This window comes from Rosa rugosa, chromosome 3 (genome assembly GCF_958449725.1).
Source record: "Rosa rugosa chromosome 3, drRosRugo1.1, whole genome shotgun sequence".
NCBI lineage: Eukaryota > Viridiplantae > Streptophyta > Magnoliopsida > Rosales > Rosaceae > Rosa > Rosa rugosa.
In genome coordinates this window covers 27174678-27186450 of record NC_084822.1, presented here as the reverse complement: position 1 = coordinate 27186450, position 11773 = coordinate 27174678, and the positions used below count along the sequence as shown (strand labels likewise).

At 40.3% G+C, this 11773-nt stretch overlaps 2 long non-coding RNA genes across 4 annotated transcripts; both read right to left on the bottom strand.

The window, feature by feature from the left end:
- Positions 1-5407: 5407 nt before the first annotated feature.
- On the bottom strand, positions 5408-9260 carry LOC133740443 (uncharacterized). 3 transcript variants are annotated; one of them, XR_009861221.1, is made up of 8 exons: positions 9034-9260; positions 8845-8963; positions 8150-8539; positions 7684-7989; positions 7417-7585; positions 6371-7069; positions 6038-6302; positions 5408-5640 (listed from the first exon to the last, which is right to left on the bottom strand). It is a non-coding gene; the product is annotated as an uncharacterized LOC133740443 (long non-coding RNA). The 3 variants fall into 3 exon arrangements; XR_009861220.1 differs by having other exon boundaries at positions 6038-7069; XR_009861222.1 differs by having other exon boundaries at positions 6038-7069; positions 8845-8953.
- A 66-nt stretch (positions 9261-9326) lies between these two features.
- LOC133740444 (uncharacterized) lies at positions 9327-10677 on the bottom strand. The gene is made up of 5 exons (XR_009861223.1): positions 10543-10677; positions 10332-10429; positions 10006-10048; positions 9618-9692; positions 9327-9457 (listed from the first exon to the last, which is right to left on the bottom strand). It is a non-coding gene; the product is annotated as an uncharacterized LOC133740444 (long non-coding RNA).
- Between the last annotated feature and the right edge of the window lie 1096 nt (positions 10678-11773).

The window sequence follows — 11773 nt, the reverse complement described above, 5'->3', positions numbered from 1 at the left end:
CCCAAATCAGTTAGCCCACAGAAGGATCTAACCTATCTCTATATCAGGTATAGCACAGAAACACCACGAACAACTACCCAGAAATTACCAAAACATGAACAAATCCCCCCTCAACCCAGATTCAACCATCTAGCAAAACCCTAACTGACAACTCTCTGTTAAACACCGTCACCTACCCTCAAATTTCATCTTACACCCTCGACGAACATCAGGAAACCCGGTTCAAACACCAATCCCAGACAAACACCAAACCCATAAATCGACAAAAACGCGAAACCAAAGAGAAGGATAACCAGAACACTCACCTCAGTCGTGAACTCTCTGGCGTGCTGTTACTCGCTGTGCCCCGACGACGGAACTTTTTCGTCTCTCCGACCACGAGAACTCCACCACCGCACGGCACTCTCTCTGCAAATCTCGGCTGGGCAGAGCTTGAAGACGACAAACAGTTCGAATGGATTTTCTGATCTCCTTTCTCAATACGTTCCCCCCCCCCCCTTTTATGTCAACGTCAGAGCCTTTTCGGCCGTCCGCTAGAAAACGACATCACACCCCAGCCGTACACGTGTCCCCTGTCCGTACTAACCCTCCGGGTTAACCGAGGCGTCGCCTCGGTTACGAAATCCATCATTACTCTCATTAATGACGAGAAGACGGCCGGACTGAGGAGACGCGTCTCCACACGCTAACCCTCTAGTTATTTGCCACGTGTCCAGGCGTATCACGAAAGCAATCCAGGGTACACCCTATCCAAGTGAGTCTCCGCTGAGCGAAACCCCGCCAGCGGAACTTCTCACTTTTCCTCTCCACGTGAGTCTCCGCTGAGCGAAACCCCGCCAGCGGAACCTCTCGTCCTCTCCAAGTGAGTCTCCGCTGAGCGAAACCCCGCCAACGGAACCTCACTTGTCCTCTCCAAGTGAGTTTCCGCTGAGCGAAACCCCGCCAGCGGAACCTCACTTGTCCTCTCCAAGTGAGTTTCCGCTGAGCGAAACCCCGCCAGCGGAACCTTTCACTTGTCCTCTCCACGTGAGTCTCCGCTGAGCGAAACCCCGCCAGCGGAACCTCTCACTTGTCCTCTCCAAGTGAGTCTCCGCTGAGCGAAACCCCGCCAGCGGAACCTCTCACTTGTCCTCTCCAAGTAAGTCTCCGCTGAGCGAAACCCCGCCAGCAGAACTTCTCACTTATCCTCTCCTAGTGACGTTCTCCGCTGGGCGGAACCCCGCCAGCAGAACTTTTCATTAGCTGTTATTTACGAAGTCTCCTAAATGCGACACTTCTCCCTTGTCATCATACAAACGGGACCCCTTCCGCTACGCACCTCTAGCGGAAACCTTTTTTATCTGACAAATCGTGTACTTTATTCAGCGCGGTACCGCTCAATAAATTAACGCCAAGCACGTCCACTGGACGCTGTTTACTGCTATAAACCAGCGGGGGGACTCCCGCCAGCGGCGGATCCCGAGGCCACGCCTCATTCTGACAAATGACCGCCACGCGGCATTACAGTCAGATTGTCCCTACGGGACACGGGGACTAGTCAACAGTCTACGACGACCCTGATCAGGTGCGTTGACCCCCGTCACTCGGGTCCTAAAGATTGGGTTCGCTACCCAACACCCTCTGCTCCGTGCAGCTCCCCCTCACCAAACAAATTTCGCGACCATCCGGAGGTCCATCTTAGCCGGGGAGTGGGGGACTCCCTGGGGGGCCTAGCAGGGGCCCACCCGAAAGGGTATAAAGCGTTTGCTCAGTAATATCCATGGTTGACAACGCACTGACGCTAATTATGCTTCTGCAAAAGTCTAGCGGAAGAAAACGCTTCACACCGCCGATCAACTCCCCAACCAAGATTGCCCTCCTTGACTGGGGACTTGGGGGACTTGTACCTACATGTACGTTGCAAAGCATAATTAGCTATAATCAGACACCCTCATCGTACCGCCAGAGGTACCAACTATCGTCAAAGGAGTAACCCACAGATAGGCAGCCAGGCGGGCCACGGCCTGAGCACAAACGTTCCCCAGGATCACCGCTGACGCGCCGCCACGCACTCTGCCAAGACGGCATCAGAAGCTACTGAAACTGGGAACTGAAGCATATCAGTCCCACATCGAAAACAAAGAGAAGATCAGACCTCTCCTCACCTATAAAAAGGTCCTCTCTTCTCTCTTCATTATTACGCATTAACTCTCATTTATTACTATGCCGCCTATATATCAACTGACTTAGGCATCGGAGAAGTGAAGACCGCCCAACGCGGTCTCCCTCTGACGCCCTGTCTTTCACTTGGCAGCTAGCAGGAATTACCAAGTATACAGAGTAGCGGTCCGCCCGCCGGACCCGCGTTAAACGGAGGTTTGGCTACCGCCAGACTTTGAGCATTAACAAAAACTGATGCATGATGCTTTAATAAATGTGGCGCCAAATCCAAGTATTACCTGATGGCCGGTCCCATAGACCCACTACACGACCTTACCTCAAATTAATTTATCACCAGGTAAGCGTAGCGAGAGCGTCCACTACCTAGTAACACACACGTACCGAGTCCGTGATTGTAGATACTCGGACAACCGGCATAGCTAACCCTCCGGAGGTTTAGGGAATCGAACCCAACGAAGTCAGTGCCCCTTTCGCCCTCAAGCCATCACATTTCTCACGATTTGATTAGTATGCGTTGCATTTTAACTTAACCAAACCGTACCACTTAACTTGCATCATTTTAATAACAATATATATAAGAAAATCACTAACCGAGGAGAGTCCTGAATCCCTACCTGGATTCCGATACTTTTCCTCACGTACACCGAGAGTCGCGAACCTTTCGTTCCTAATAATTGAAATATCGACGATTTGTAATCGTGCAATCAAGTTTTCCTGGTTTGACCAGGAGTTGACCAAGGTTTGACTACCTTTTCCTGGTTTGACTAGGATTGGCCTCTTTGACCATCGTTTGACCGACATTTTTTAGTTTGACCACATTTGAACAATCACAACAAGTTCGATAATTAACCCAAATTACCGAACATTCACTTGAAATTTACGATATCGACCCAATATATATTAAGTGCACCCGATTTACTAATGCCACCCAACATATAATAATTTCTTTTCTCTACTTAATAATTTCGTCACATAGTAAATCTGGAACCAAAGATATCCAATTACAGCAAACCAAACCAAACTCAGTAGCATAACTTCCGATTACCACTGTAAGAATAAAACCTTGATCTAAGGTACGAAATATACCTTCAAAATCCAACTGCAACCAAACCAAACTCCTTGCTGAAACTAGGTAGATGATGAACTGAGGATGTCGATGTAATCTACCCAGCAAGCTGCCCAATATCTTGCCTACAGTTGCAGTCGAAACCGAGAACAAGCCAAGGAGAGCCGGAAAGGTCGGCGGCGGTAGCAACGACGTCGAACCCGAGCTAACCCATAAACCAAACCGACAAAACTCCATCAATTTTGAAAACCAATTAGTCTAACATGTAGAGAAACGCGAGAGGATGAATTTCCATACCGAATGCAACCCAGACAGTGGCCGGAACTCGCGGAAATCGCCGGAGAAAGTTCGAAGCTTTCTGTTGTCAGTTCTCCGTGCACGATCGTTGCATGGACGATCTGAGACCGCAGGGACATAGGCGACGACGAAACGAACCTATTGTCGGCGGTCCGCCGCGTAGAGGTGGCCGGACGGTGGAGCGCCGGCGGGGTCAGGTCGCGGGTGCGTCTCGGGTCAGAGAGATCTGGAATCCTCCGGAGCCATCTGGGTCGTTCACTCTGATCTGCCACTATTTATAGCCCAACTTGAGTCTAATCCAACGGCCGAGATCAAGCGGTGGTTAATTAACGGCCTAGATCGCATCAGGACAAATTCTATTTATCTAAAATGAATTTCCAAACTTCGGAAATTCATTATAAACACTTCGGGTGTCCAAAAAATTCCCCAAAAATTCCCACGAACTCGTCATGTCGTGTACTTTATTATTCAACTCTAAAATTGAGGATTTCACTTCAGGAAAATTTCCAAAAACTTTCTCGAGCGCTTGGATGATTATCGAGATCGTTAATTAATTTATCGTACGACCTCCACTAAGCTCGATACATTTTTCCGGGGCTCACTGATACCATCTTCTAATTTAAAGTCATTTGATTGAATTATGCAGTTTTTGACTTTTGAAGCTCTTTTCTTGACTTTCTAATCATAGTTTGTCAGTTTCAATTAGTTCTTTTGTTCTATAGTGACGTTTGCATTCTTTTAAGGTACTACTTCTTTTGAAGTTTCATGGCACTCTTTCTGTTGCTTGTTAAAAATCCCAATAAGAAGATATCAAGTGGTGGTCAACCCGAAATGTTGTCTTCAAATCTTTTGGAAATTTGGCAGTGCTTGGTGTATTTCTTTATTTAGTGTGTTTCCTTATCACACATTAATTTGAATTTCTTTATTCAAATGTCTCCGAGATGGTAATTTGAATGACATGGTTACTGAGCAATGGATTCAATTACAGAGACTTCAGTAGGCTCTTCATATCTGACTAGTATTTCCTCCTTCAAACAAGCTTAAGATGCACTATGCCAGAAAAGCAATCAGACGACAGAGGATATCTGTTGTCTAGTACGGTGCCGTCTCTTGGGGCATCAGACGACATAAATTTGTTAGGTCTTCTGTTGTCTGATGAAATCGAGACATGAGGCTAGTGAATTCAAACGACAGATAAATGTGATGTGATCTGAAAACAAATAACAGTTCCTTGTAATTTCTATGATCTAATGCTTATTCCAAAGACAGAAAAATGTGGTTTGAATGCTCCAAAGTAGAAGATATGAAATCTTATCTGTTGTCTGAATTGACATATAATAACATTTTAGTGTTGTTTTATTCACATTCCAATAACAGTTAACTGTCATTAGTATTCAGTTTAGATTACATTTATCTATCGTCGTTAGTAGCCTACAATAACATTTACATGTTGTTTGAGTGCACATGTAACAACATATTTTTTTCTTGTTTCTGTTGTTCTTAGATATGTCCAACAACATATTTGGATTTCACTTTGTTGTTGTTTTTTATTTTAGATGACAATTTTTTGTTGTTTGAATGCACAAGTAACAATATATTTTTTCTTGTTTCTGTTGTTCTTAGATATGTCCAACAACATATTTGGATTTTATTTTGTTGTTGCTTTTTATTTCAGATGACAATTTTCTGTTGTTTGAATGCACAAGTAACAACATATTTTTCCTTGTTTCTGTTGTTCTTAGATATGTCGAACAACATATTTGGATTTCATTTTGTTGTTGCTTTCTAATTCATATGACATATTTGTATTCTCATTGTGCCACAACTATGTAAATCTGGAAACTACCCAATGATTCATCAAATATGGAATCCATTCATAAAAATACCAATATTTGATTAATCTGTTACTGCAGCTATACATACATCCAAAAAATGAACTCAGCAAAAGAAAGTTGAATTAGGGCTAAAAAGAAAACTTTGTTCTAACTGCAGTTAGTACATTCAAATGAATCCCCAAACATCTTCACATGCTTTGCCAAAAAACAAAATTCACGGTGAAAAAGTCTTTGAATAAGGGGGCTAGTGTGGGACTACTTCTGTGGTTGAGGGGCAATCATCTTCAAAATAGAAAGAACCATTTAGTTATATCAGCATACCTGAAGAAGAACAACCAAAGTCCACAACCACTTCAATAATCAAAATCAAAACTTTTAATAATGATACACATATAAGAAAATGCGCATATACTTAGGATTGTGTATAAATCAAAGCTTACAAGCCGATCTATCAACTTAATATATAGAGACCCACTTGCCTATCTCCATAACCTCTCTTCTTCTTATAGCTAGCTTTTATAGAGAAAAAGAAATATAAATAGCAGTTAAGAAGTTTTATAGTTGAGAAACTATCACATAGTTACAAACAAAATGTCTAACACCTGAAGGAGCATTTGACTTCGCGGCATCTACAACAAAAGACAGAAAATAAAAAAAAATATGTAAAAAACTTGCTCACCTTAGTAAAGGGAACATTACCGCCCAATATATTTCCAAGCATCACCATACGAGCAACACAGAAAAAGAGAATGTCGTGCCCAGTTTCAACAACTAAATTTGGATAAAAAGTTCTTAATCTTCTGGATCATTCGGCCAGCCCAATACCGACAATGGGAAAAGACCAGACGAAAACCACCTGTCAAGCACATCTGAGTCCTGTTCTAATCGAAACTTCTTTCCCTCATATTTTTGATCAGCCAATGCTTGAGCCTCTTCCTCACTTCCTGCAACCACCCATCGCTCAAATTTTTTTCCAAATTCTTCGTTGTTATCACCCTAAAAAACAACATACCGTGCCAGAACACGGTGACTCCACCAAAGTTGCCTCGAGACACACCAATCACTAATGTTACAAAGCCATCTGTGATTACAGAGAGCAAAACAAGTAAACAAGTAAACATGTTCACATTTCCATTTTTTGAGTAAATATCCCCTAAAACAAAAAAGGCACTCAAATAAAGAATAACAACTGAAGTTAGAACAAGAACAAACTTAATGCAATATAAAAATTGGACACACAAGGTGCACGAAAAAAAACCCTAAATACCTCTGCAATTCCTCCTTTCTCATGGTAAAACTTGATGCACTAGTCACAAGAAAAGCCGAAGATAGAAGCTAACTGACAGTTGCTGAATAGGTGGTTTAACAAGGAAAACAGATAAAGATTGTAGAGACCTCTAGATACTAGGATTACAACTAAAGTCACTGTAAACTGGTTCAAATCCTTTACGTTCTTGGCAATGCATATAAACTAGAAATTTCATACAGCACAATAAGGAAAAAATGAGCACCTCTTCCATTCAGCAGTATACTGTCTTGGGATAATCTCCAGCTTCCTATTTTCATCATCAGCGACAGCATTGAGAGCTTCATTTCCCATATCGCTGCATTTAATGTACCGCTGGGGCTTTATCATAGGCTCCACAACATCTTTACTTCTAGAGCAAATTCTAAGACACATCTCATTGGTCTTAGTTTCTTTGAAGAGGCCCTAAATGCAAAGAAAACAATGTTGATGAAACAGAGACGGTGTTATTGCATATGCAACTGATGACGTTTATAAGTGAAACAATGACAAGTAGATGATTTTAAACTTCTGTTACGTGTCTGGCTCTGGAATGAAGGGCATGCAGGGTCTCAAGTTAATAAGAATATGAAAGAGGTGTCAGAGGAGTGTATCAGTAGTGATAGTTTCAGAGGTGCTTCTTAGATAGCTCTGGCAGTTAGTTCAATGTACATCACCGCCAATATCAAATGTATTAATCTCTTGGGCAAGTGTTTATCAGCCACATAAATACCATGATTTAGTATGCATATGTAGTATTGTAGAATAGATACCTTCTTCTTTAATGCATCAGTCACAGCCTCTCGGGCTCTGAAGCGTGGCATCCCTGTCAAATGCTCCCCCATACTGGTTTATTTTTCCATCATCAGTAAAGATGTTGATAAACTCAAGATTATGGCGCTTCCCAACCATAAAGTCATTAGGATCATGGGCAGGGGTAATCTGCAGGATCCAAAGAAGATACAAAATCATTACATAATTGAGACACAAACCTGGAAAGAAATTTTAACAGAAAAATAGATCATTATGTATAAATTTACCTTGACAGCACCAGTCCCAAACTCTGGATCAACAAGAATTTCATCACTTATTATAGGAATCCTTCTTCCATTAAATGGATGGATTGCATGTTTACCGTGAAGATGCTTATATCTTTCGTCATCAGGATGCACTGCGATAGCAGTATCACCGAGCATCGTCTCTATTCGGGTAGTTGCTACAACTATCTCACCTAAATCTTCTTCCACAGGATATGCAAATAAAGTCATAACACCAAATTCAACAGGGTTCTCATATCCAGGAACTTCTAGTAGTGTTCTTTCTTTTATTTCAATTAGAGGATCCACCTGCATATGCCAAGAAATTAAATAATGTTGAGGATCTGTAGATCTGTATTAGGTACAATATGCCACTAAAAGTAGAAGCTATGTCCAGTTATCTTTTGAGAGGAATCAGTGTCGAATGCACTAGTGCTATATGCGGGAAATGCAGCCATGATTGGAGTACCTGGCATCAAGTACTCAATTGGGTTAATTGAAGGCTTAGGAATTTCAAGTGCTCCTTCCAGCATTTTCACCACTACACTCATCAAAGGCCTCAACTCGGAGCTATACTGAACACACCATATAGCTACTTTTACCATTCTCTCTGCTGCCTCTTTATCTTTTTCATCTATACCACATACTACCATTAGTTCTTCTAGTTCACCAGCTTCAAACTTCTTCCATCCCCACATCGGAAACCAGTCTTGACTCTCCGGCAGATTCAGGTCTAGGTTCCTTCTTCTACCTATGATCTCAAATAATAGCATTCCAAAGCTGTACACATCACACTTGTGGGTTATAGGACACCGCAGGCAAACTTCTGGTGCAGCATAACCAAGAGTTCCCCTCCACCCTGTCATTGTTATATGAGAAGAGGAGACAAATTGCATTATTTTTAGATACATTACCACATTTCAGCAAGATGATTCACACTTGAAATATTCAGACTGCTGCTAAACTTCGGATAAAACTAATATATATATATATATATATATATATATGTATATATATATATATATGTATATATATATATATATGTATATATATATATATATGTATATATATATATATATATATATATATATATATAAAGAATAAAAAGAATAGTTGCTTAATGCCAGAGAATTTCACAGAATCATGATGCAACTGCTAACATACCACTTTGTTTGGTTGTGGGCAACTATGTGTATGGCCTGGTTACTCCACTCAAGATCTCACCACCCTTTAACATTCCCATCATAATGGAATAGTATAATCGTAAAGTTTTCTGGAAGAAACTGAAATTGATAAATTTAGGTCAAGCATGTCTCTTGATAGCATTTTAAACACTGTAGAAAAATCTATTACCTTTTGCACAATATCATCAACACTATGTTTCTGCTTAATACCAGCTGCAATAGCCAGTAAATTGTGATTGCTATAATCAACCTGAATCATTATAACCACCCCAAAATCAGAGAAGTGTCATCATCAGCACAATAATTACAATAAAGAAATTTCTGTTTATCCATTAAAGCCTACCAATCTAGCAATCATCTACCGGTGTTCAATTAAAGAGAGTAAGCAGACATGCAAGAAAAACATAAAACAAGACAATTAGAGTATTACCGATAACTTTGAACTAGTCAGCCGTAAAGGCCTCAGCTCTAAATCCGACCTTGTATTATGCCACGAGGCAAACCGTCCAACTTTCTGGAGCTCAAAAGAATTTCTTGAAGGCAAGCATCAGAAGCACCTTAGAATATAATGAAGACAGACATACATCCAACATCTGATCGGCATGCAAGAATTGTAATTGGTCTAGTTATTGCAGTGATTTGATATATAAGTCAATGATGAATAACTAATGAAGCCTTACTTTAAGGTGTTACAAAACACAGATGAAACGAAGCAAGAAAAATTGATTTGCATACAAGGATCTGAGCATTTACCTGATTAAAGGGATGCATTCTTTCTTCCATCCAATTCAGCAATGCTATAACAAGCAACAACACAAATCTGAATCCCTGAATTCATAAACCACAGCACCAAATCCATAAATTCAAAAACAACAAATTTCACTACCAAGACAAAACCCGAACACCTTAATCTATTTCAATATCCCCCAACCCAAATCAAAGAAAGACACCTAACAACTAAATGGAATTTTAGGAAACCCCAAATCAATTTCCAGAAAAAAAAACCTAAAATAGAAGATTGAACCCAACCAAAAATCCATGCTCGCATACAATCTCCTTGATAAAGATTGTAGACTTAAAAATTCTATTGCTAATTTCACAAAGAAACTCATATAAAACAACAAAATCGTAACAGCCATACCTAAAAGTTAACAATGCTTTCCGCTACGATACTCAAACATTTCCTGCAAAAGCAACATAAGAACAAACATAAATTACAAACCAAGCCAAAGTAGACAGGAAGACCCACCTTACCAAATGAAAGTGAGCAGAAATACCATAATACAGAAAGCAGTGACCATAATACCATAACACTTTCTAAATCTTACGTTTATCTGTCTGCAACATCCATTGCACACAAAGGTTTTCAATAGGCTTTGAACTTTCTCAAAGTTATCGCACCCATTCAAGCCATAAAACGTAGAAGCCAAAATCTAAAAAACATAAGAACCTACATACCGAGATTACCTTTTAATTCAAATATTGCAGCCGCTATTGCAGTGTTGGGCTCCAAGATCCGCAAACATAAACTGATAAAGACACCCAGATTTGCCCAAATCCGCACTCTAATCATGAGAAGAAGAAAGAATCGCAAAAACATTAACTCAGAACAAAAACAAAAGCAAAAAACTGAAAACCCAAACTTCTAGATGAAAATCTAATTTCAAAAATCCCTCACCTTGACACTGTCGAATAATTGATGATGCGAATTGATGGTCTGATCTGATTTCCGAACACTCGATGCTTGGATAGTTGATGTCGCTCTACCCGGTTTTGGCTTACCAATAACCCAAACGAAAAAATAATAGTCAAGCCTCTAATCTCCTGAGTCGCTGGTGGAGAATTCCATTAAGCCAGACGCAAATGGAAACAGCAAGTATGTCGGGGTTGAGGGAGAGACTAGATTTGGGTAAGGATTCTCAGATTTGAGAGATGGCCGAGTTTTGAGAGATATCGATGGCTGAGTTTTCCTCGAGACACCGTGAGCTTCGAGTTTTTGGTTGCTGGGAGAGTTTTAGACAGAGTTAATGTTTGTGGCAATGAAAAACAAGAAGGTTTTGTGTTTTGCCAAAAGAGACTTAAAATCAAAACAGTCAAACTCACCTCATTCAGATAACACAATTTCTTAGATGTGTTGTCTGAATATCACCCATTGACTAGTCAGCTATAGAGTTTGGGCAATTGAGAGGGAAAAAACTTTAATTTGTTGGAGGGAAATCAAAAATTTTTGCTAGGGTTCATTTTAGAAAATTTCCATCTTTTCAGACAACATTTATGTGTTGTCTGAATCTGACCATATATTTGAAATGGAACAAGTATGGTTTCTCATTGTATTCAGACAACACATTTAATTTATGTGTCGTCTGAATGTCGTCTGAAAAACTCAGACGACAGAAAATGACCATTCTGTCGTCTAAGCTCTGTTGTCTGATAGCATTTTTGGCATAGTGATGTTTTATTTGATGCATTCTGCTAGTTCACTGATAGTTGTTAGTTGCTATTTGAAATAGATGAGGATTTTGAGGGTTCGAAGGCAAATAAGCCATAAAAGATGCAGATTCTTAAAGGTAAAGTTGGTCTATATGAATGTATGAAATTTTGAATGAAATGTTGCAAGATTGAACTCCAAATTCTCTCAGAAATGAGAGGATAAAGTGTTGTCAGAAACTGATACCTTTATTTTCTATATATAATCTAATATTAGCCTATTAAACCTTCTGTCTATCTGTACGCAGGTAACGAGTGTTGAAATCAATACTGAATGGGGATTGTTAATGGCAAGTAGCTCTGAGGATACCTGTGAAGAAACTCTTCTACAAGTTTTTGCATTTTTTCTAGAATGTTCTTTAATTTTGGAAAATTCACTTAGAGTTGATTGCTATCTAGTTGTGGTCTGAAAGTTATCTATA